We start from the raw sequence: 8,177 nt of genomic DNA on the forward strand, positions 1-8,177 counted from the left end.
TTGATGTATGTATGGATTGTGATGAGTTGTATGAGCCCCTGATAAAATGATTAAAAAACAAAACAAAAGGTATTGAAAGGAAAAGCCGTTACTTGGTGGACTTGGTTGGGCCTGACCTAAGCCTTCTATGCATGTGAAAGTTCAACATTGAATATGGAAGACTGAATAATAATTGACACATTGGAATCATGGGGCTGGTAAAAAATATTGGCAGCACCCTGGATTGTCAAAAGAACAAACAAATCAGTCTTGGAAATCTGACTTGTTCAGTATAGCAGAATACTTCTGAGAAGCAAGCATGGTGAGACTTCATCTCAAATACTTCGGACATGTTATCAGGAGAGAGCAATCCCAAAATGGCATTGTGCTTTGTAAAGTGTAAGGGCCGCTGATAAGAGGAAGAACTTCAACAAGATTGACACAGTGGCTGCCACAAGGAGCTCCAACACAGGAAAATTTGTAAGGATGCTGCTGGCCCAAGCGGTGCTTTGTTCTGTTCCATGTGGACTTGGTCTCGATCAAAAGTGACTTGACGGCACTTACAAGAAAAGATATGTCGGTTCAGCTCAAACACAGGCAGCAAGGAGCAGGCGTGTGTGTGTGTGTGTGTGAGTGTTTCACTAACCCTAGCATTGCACTTTTGAGGAGCCTTCTGTCCTCAAAATAACAGCATGCCTTTGAACTCTGTGTTCTTTTAATCCATACAACTCTGTGAATTAGGCAGGGCGAAATTTTCCTTTTAGGTGGGTAGAAAGCAGAAACTTAACAAGGCAAAGTAAGTCCTCTAAGATTAAATGGGTTCAAAATTGTTCAAGTCTCTCACTCAAATTATTTTCTTCTATTCTAAATTGTCACTGACTTGGAAGCAACAATTAAATACACGAACAAGCACAGCCACTTCATTTTCCACTTGTATATCCATACAAGACGGTGGATACTCGATATTCCACTCCATATCCATACAAGAGGTGGATACTCAGTATTCCACTACATATCCATACAAGAGGTGGATACTCGATATTCCACTCCATATCCATACAAGAGGTGGATACTCGATATTCCACTCCAGATCCATACAAGACGGTGGATACTTGATATTCCACTCCATATCCATACAAGACGGCGGATACCCAATATTCTGAATCAATCAAATGACTTGCTATGGTGATTCTCCCAACAGAGAGTAGAACATTCTCTCAGTCGCTCTCTTGTAAGCTCATGTAATTCTTTTTTTCTTTTTAAAATACTTATCAATATATAAAACTCATCAGTCCATCTTTACTTCTAATTATCTATCAATTCATTATGTGGTCTTCGCCTTTCCCTTTTCAGGGCTTGTCTTCCACTCATGGACTCAGGCCTCAGTGTTATTTGGCCTTTGTTTCTGCTGTTTGTGCTTTATGACAGTTGGTTATTGGTTTGCTTTTCACCATTGCCTCTGCCAGTGCAATTCCTATCCAAATGGCTCTAGATGTCGGCGTTTGAATGTAAGAATCGGCACAGATGTTACACCGAGCCCTGAACTGACGTTGTTATACTTCTCTAACCTCCCTGTGTATGAGAGGCTGCTTTGATCTTGATTTTCACTGTTGTGTTGAACTGTGAGTCACTTGAACAGAGAAGACTGTGCTGTTCACCAAAGAGTGACTCTTGACCCGAGCACAGTTCTGAGAATATAATGAAGGACGAGACACTAATCGTGTTTGAGAACTACAAGATAGAAACTATATCTATACTCACGTAATAGGCAACAACCGAAACACAAAGAGGTTAAATACATAACCTAAAGTCACAGGAAAAATATGTGCGGCAACAGAATTCATTCTTCTAACTAAATATGCTCTACTCTCCCACTCAATTACACGAACTGGGAGAAATTTACAAGTTAAACAAGGTCCCATTTATACCATGTGGTCCCACTTCATCTCCCAGGAAGGCAAGAAACAAGAAGAATTGGCTTACATTTCCCCCCCTCCCCCCAGGCCCTGAGATGAATCCATATCCATAGACAGCCAAGAAACGGCAATATTCATTCAAGCCCTGTCATGGTCCTCTCTTGGGTAGGTACACTAAGCAAATCCAGAGAACACCGCTCTGGGCAAAGGTTAATAACAACAAATCAAGCCTCTGTTGTTTCCTTACCACTTCATTTTCTAACCCTGTGTGTCAATTAGCTCCTAGAAAAACAAAGAGAGAATCCCTAGGCGAAGAGCTGTTCTTCGGGACGTGCCGAAAATGAACACGGAATCGGCGCTCCCAATGAAATGAGCTCCTTCTTATTCCATCGCAGTTGTCGCTCATAGAGCACTGGAACACAGCGAGTCTTTGGGGCCATTTTTGGAAGGGGTGTTGAAGTAAAATTAAAAAAGAAGATGCTTATTCTTTAAAAAAAATAATCTGGGGGGTGGAGCTCTTACAGCTCTATCACAATCCATACATACAGCCATTGTGTCAAGCACATTTGGACATATGTTGCCATCATCATTCTCAAAACATTTTATTTCTACTTGAGCTCTTGATATCAGCTCCTCATTCCCCTTCCTCCACCTTCCCTCCCTCATGAACCCTTGATAATTCATAATCCCCCCATGGATGCTTCTTCTGAAAACCAAGTCTGCAAACCTTTTTTTTTAACCTAAAAACCCGGATTGTAAACATTTTAGACTTTGTCTAAATCCAGAAACCAGATCGAGGATAGTATACTGATGCTGATAGAAAACTCAAGAAAGCTGCTCACCCAGAGGGTGGCATAAGCCTGGGGTGGGCCACCTGGGGGGCTGTGTGTGCATTCTGCCCAGTAGTTGACAGCTTCCTTAGCGGAAGAGCTGTGAGGTGAAGGAGGCAGCCATTGTGATCATTTTCTGACCAAGATCCCAGCTTACCTTTACTTCCTCCCAGAGAGCCTGGCTTGCTCAAAGAGGGGGACTGATCAGGTAAGGTGACTCCAGACTGAGATTCCACTGCTTTGGGCCCAGCAGTTACCAACAGCAGAAGCCCCACTGTGTGTGCAGCGCTCAGTGTGTGCCCTGGGCAGTGTACGTCTTAACTGCCAGGAACCGAGCCAGGGAGAGAAGCAGAGGGGAGGCCCTAGAAGCTTGGTTTTAGCTGGTGTGGTTGTATTAAGACAGAACAGACAGCAGGCAGGAATTTGCTCACGGGCTACAGTCGGCTGTGTTGCTGACTACTGGCATGATTACTGCCCTGATTACCTGCAAGGGAACACACTGGAAGGAAACAGAAAAGGGATCATGATCCGCGCCATTTCTGGTCAAAGCGCCTCCTATGCATCTACTCTTGGCCGATCTGTGATGACTTGAATGTTGCTATGAGGCTGAACAGATATCAGCAGTATATCAGCAGGAAGTTTCCTACTAAGATAGACTAGGAAGAAAGGTCTGGGTTGTAGTTCTGAAAATGAGCCAATTTAAACCCTAGAGACCCCAGGGGCCAAATTCCAGTGTGCATGGGCTTCTGTTGTGTTGTGGCTACTCCACACAGCTAATGACAACAAGGAAACTGAGAATGCCTATAGGCAGATCCAGCCAACACCAACCACAAAACCTCACTACCATCTAGGCAATTCCAACTCAGAGTGACCCGATAGGACAGGATGGTTCTGTTCCTGTGGGCTTTGGAGAGTGTAACTCTTCACTGGAATAGAAAGTCTTGTCTTGGTGGTTTCAAATTGCTGTCCTTGAGGATAGCAACCTACCCTGTCGTCATGATGCCACCAGCTAAAGGGAGCGCAAAATACAGTCCAAATCGCAGAATTTGAAAGGAGGTGTGGATGTGTGAAGCAATTCACATCACAGGACAGCAGTGGTTTCATAGGCCGGCATCTAGTAGGTGCCCTAGTGGTGCTGTGGGTTAGACATTGAGTGCTAGCTGCAAAGTGGGTGCTTTAAACCATCAGCTGCACTACAGGAGAGGAGGCTGACTGCTCTCGAAAAGGTGCCAGTCTCAGAAATTCTGTCTGGGTCACCACTAGTCGGAATCCACTTGATGTATCTGAGTTTGGGCGTAGCTCATTGGACCTAATGATTTTCTTCCCCCTTTCCTGTAGAAAGGAGCCTTGGGGGCACCGTGATTATACACTGGTCAAACAACTACCGAGGGAGAAACATGTAGCAGTCTGCTTCCATAAATAAGGCGGTACAGGAAAGCCTTTAGGGGAGTTTGACTCTGCCCAGCCCCTTGTGACTTGCTGAGCCTTTCCCTGGGAGTAAAATCCCACCACATTATCAGCCTGGCCACGTGACTTGCTTTGACAGATAAAACATAAGCACCTTTGGTGTGCTGCTAGCCTCTAGCAGCAAAGCATTCGTGCTTCTGCCAGGAATCTCCTTTTTGCTCTGCTACAAGGATATCTGGACCTCTGCCTTTGGGCTTTTGAAGAAATGGCCCTGCCAATTAGCACTCAACTCCTGTCACCTGCAAATGAGAGCAGACTTAATATCTGTAAACCACCCAAGATCTTGAGGTCAGTTGTTTCTGACGCAAAGCTCCCTCACACATGCGTGGCATTTAGAAATCAAAGATCACACCATTAGGAAAGCCTGTTCTTGGATAGTCAGGTTCCAAACACCAGACAGAGGGTCAAGGCCAAGGGTCCAAATGCCATAACGACAAAATACAAGATAAGCCTGAATACAATGTCTACAGGCCCTAGTTCCTGCGTAGTTCACAGGACACGGGGCAGAGGTCGGGATTGACGACATAGTTTGTTAACCTTGAGTTCCAAAGTTCAGGCTAACAGTATCAACCCTGGCTCCATTCTGAGTCATTCAATCATCTGGGTATTAACAGTCATCTGCTTTATAACAAGCAGGGAAGCAAGAGTTCAGGAATTGGACACAAACATATATACAAAGCAAAGAATCTCTCTAGGGCACATTATGAAGTTCTCTGTGGTAGTGACAGTAAAAGAAATAAGTGGGAAGAGGGTCACCACTTGTGGTAGGAAGGAGAGAACATGATGTTGGTAAAAAGGAAAGGACTCCGGGTCATTTTTTACAACTTTATAAATTGCAAATTGGTGGATGGTTTTTAGTGCAAAGTATAAGTTTTACATCAAACACTTCAGACACATTTTCTTTCATCTCATCCATTGCAATGTATTATCACTCTACTACTTCCTCTATTTCCCATCTCAATCCTTCTTCCTTTCTCAACTTTGTGTAAATATTGCCATTTTGATCTTAAATGGTTGATTATTCGAAGGAGCGCTCTGACTTAAAGAAAGAGTAGATGTGTCTAGATTGAGTAATCAGAATATACTCATGTAACAGCATTAAATCTTAAGGATCGGCCCAAGCACCTTAAGTCTCTCTGTCCTAATCAAGACTGGCAGTTTCTCAAGCTATGATTCATGGAGCAACTTTACCCGAAATAGCTTCTGTTAAGCACTCAGTACTAACCTACAGGCCAGATTTTCAAACCCAACAGCCACTCCATGGGGAGTGTTCCCATCCTGAGGGGGAGTATCTTATAAGGCTCAACAGGAATGGGTTTGCTTTATCATTGGGACCCCCCAGACCCACTGAATTAGTATTTCCAGGTTTAAAGTCTGCAAGTATGCATAACAGACTCTTCACACCACGTTTTGTTCATGTTTAATCTTAGGAATACGGGAGGTATAGTGAAATGGGGCTTAAATATGACTAAATATAATCATCGCAGGCAGCTCTTAAGACACATAGATGCCTGACTCTCACCACAAACATTTTCATTTTATTGATCTCGTAAGGAGCCCAGTGGACTCCTTAGGAGGGTGCAGGTGGCATAGATCTCAGGTGGTGACATTCCCAAAAGAGGTGACACCACATTGAATGTCTGTAAAATAATGTGCAGCGTTTCAACAAAAATGTATTCCTTTTTAATAAAAATATCCCTGTATATATTTATAACAACAAAATTATTTTCTGTAAGCCCAGTTTACTGGTGTCAATATACTTATAAGGTTAGAGGCTAATTGACCTTTGAACCTTCTATCGTGCTCAGATCAGAGCTGTCCTTGTTGACCAATTACAAAAATATTTCAAATCATAGCTTTCTGCATGTACTCATTGCTTCCAGGGGTTCTTAAGTTACTGGTTCTGTCAAATGTTCTGGTATTTTAGCTACAATACTGTGGTTAGCAGTGTTTAAGAACCCACATCAACAACTAATTTTTCTTTTCATTTTTTTTAAAAGAATGAACTTGTAACTTTAAGGGAGAAAAAGGGGAAGTCAAAAAGGACTGTGGCTCATTTACCGATAACATCATAACTAATAATATAATTCAATGTGAAAATATTATTGCAAAATATTTTGTTTGTATTTGTATACACTAAGAAATACAACTTTTAAGCAATTAGCAACTCCATTTTTCACATATGATTCTGTGATTAAAATTTATTGATTCATATCACTAAGATTCTGCGTGGACAGCTAATTGGGCAGCTGACTAGAAGAGATCCTTATTTTAACCCATTCCAAAGAAAAGTGACCCAGAATGCTCAAATTATAGAACAGTATCATTGATATCATATCCAGGTACAAATGTGCTGAAGATCATCCAACAATGGTGGATGCAGTACATTGATAGAGAGCTGCCAAAGGTTCAGGCCAGATTCAGAAGAGGACATGGAACAAGTGATGTCCCTGTGATGTCACATGGATCTTGGCTGAAAGTAGAAAATATCATAAAACTTTTACTTGTATTTAATTAATTTTGTCCAGACATTCAGTTGTGTGGATAATAGCAAGCTATGGATAACCCTGAGAAGAAGGAGAATTCTAGAACACTTATTGTTGTGCTGCTATGGAACCTACCCCTGGATCAAGAAGCACTTGTGTGGACAGAACAGGGGAATACTGCATGGCTTAAAATCAGGAAAGGTGTGTGTCAGGGTTATATCCGCTCACCATACTTATTAAATCTGTATGCTGTGCATATCATTAGAGAAGCTTGATTATAAGAAGAATGTGCCACTAGAATTGGAGGAAGGCTTATGAAACCCCTGTGAAATGCAGAAGACCCAATCTTGTTGCTTAAGGTGAGGAGGACTTGAAGCCCTTGCTGATGAAAATCAAGTATTAGAGACCCAGTAGCGATTGCAACTCAGTGAAAAGAAGACCCAAATCATCACAACTAGACCTAAAGGTAACAACATCACGATAAAGGGAGGAAAGATTGACATTGTCGGGGATTTTATCTTGCTTGGATCCACAATCAATGTTCATGGAGCAGAAAGTCAAGAAGTCAAATGAAGTATTGCATTAGGTAAAATTTGCTGCATGAAACCTCTTTAAAACTTTTGAAAAGCAAGGATGTTACTTAGAGGACTAAGATATGCCTAAACCAAGCCATGGTATTCCCAATTGCCTCTTATGTATGTGAATGTTAGGCATTGAGTAAGAAAGACCAACAAAGAATTGAGGAGTTTGAATTATGGTGCTTGCAAAGAACATTCAAAGTACATCATGTAGACCGCGCTGGACTGGCCAGCGGCAGCGAGCCTCCAAGGAGAGAGGAGACATTTCACACGTTTGTACTTGAAAACGTTTCGATTGGTCGGATTTTCTAACACGCTGACCATGGATGCTTCTGGAAGTACTTTGACCTCTCCAGGGCAGCCTTTCTACGGACAGACCCCTGTTTCCCAGTGGGGCAGCCATCCCCCCAACCCCGACATCTCTCCACTTCCCTCCCTCTTTGCTCAGAACGAACAGAACCGGGGAGCGGGCTGGTTCTTGATGACCCACGGCTGCCTGGCCCTGGGCCTGACCACAGGCGTGCCGGGGCTTGGGCTGCCCAACAGGGGACTCCACGGCTCCCTCTTGGAGCTGCTGCCGGGGCCTTACTTCCTGCTCTGAGAATGTATCCATGTGGAGAGCCACTGGACCGAGGTCTGCAGGGGCCTGCCCGTCCGGCGCCCTCCGTGAAGAGCCAGGGCCCCACGCAGACCATTGCTGTAGAGGCCTGTATGTAGCGCTGACGTGTGCATGTTGGTGTCCATTAGCTAATAAACTGTACATGTAAAACGTTAATAAAGGGCTTTCTATTTCTTCAAAAAAAAAACAAAAAAAAAAACAAAGTACTATGGACTCCCAAAAATCCAAACAACTCTTTCTCAGAATAAATATGGCCAAAATGTTGTTTAAAGACAAGGATGGCTAGACCGTGTCTCAAGTAT

Source organism: Echinops telfairi, unplaced genomic scaffold (genome assembly GCF_000313985.2).
Source record: "Echinops telfairi isolate 266 unplaced genomic scaffold, ASM31398v2 ScPeMD7_9;HRSCAF=40, whole genome shotgun sequence".
Taxonomy (NCBI): domain Eukaryota; kingdom Metazoa; phylum Chordata; class Mammalia; order Afrosoricida; family Tenrecidae; genus Echinops; species Echinops telfairi.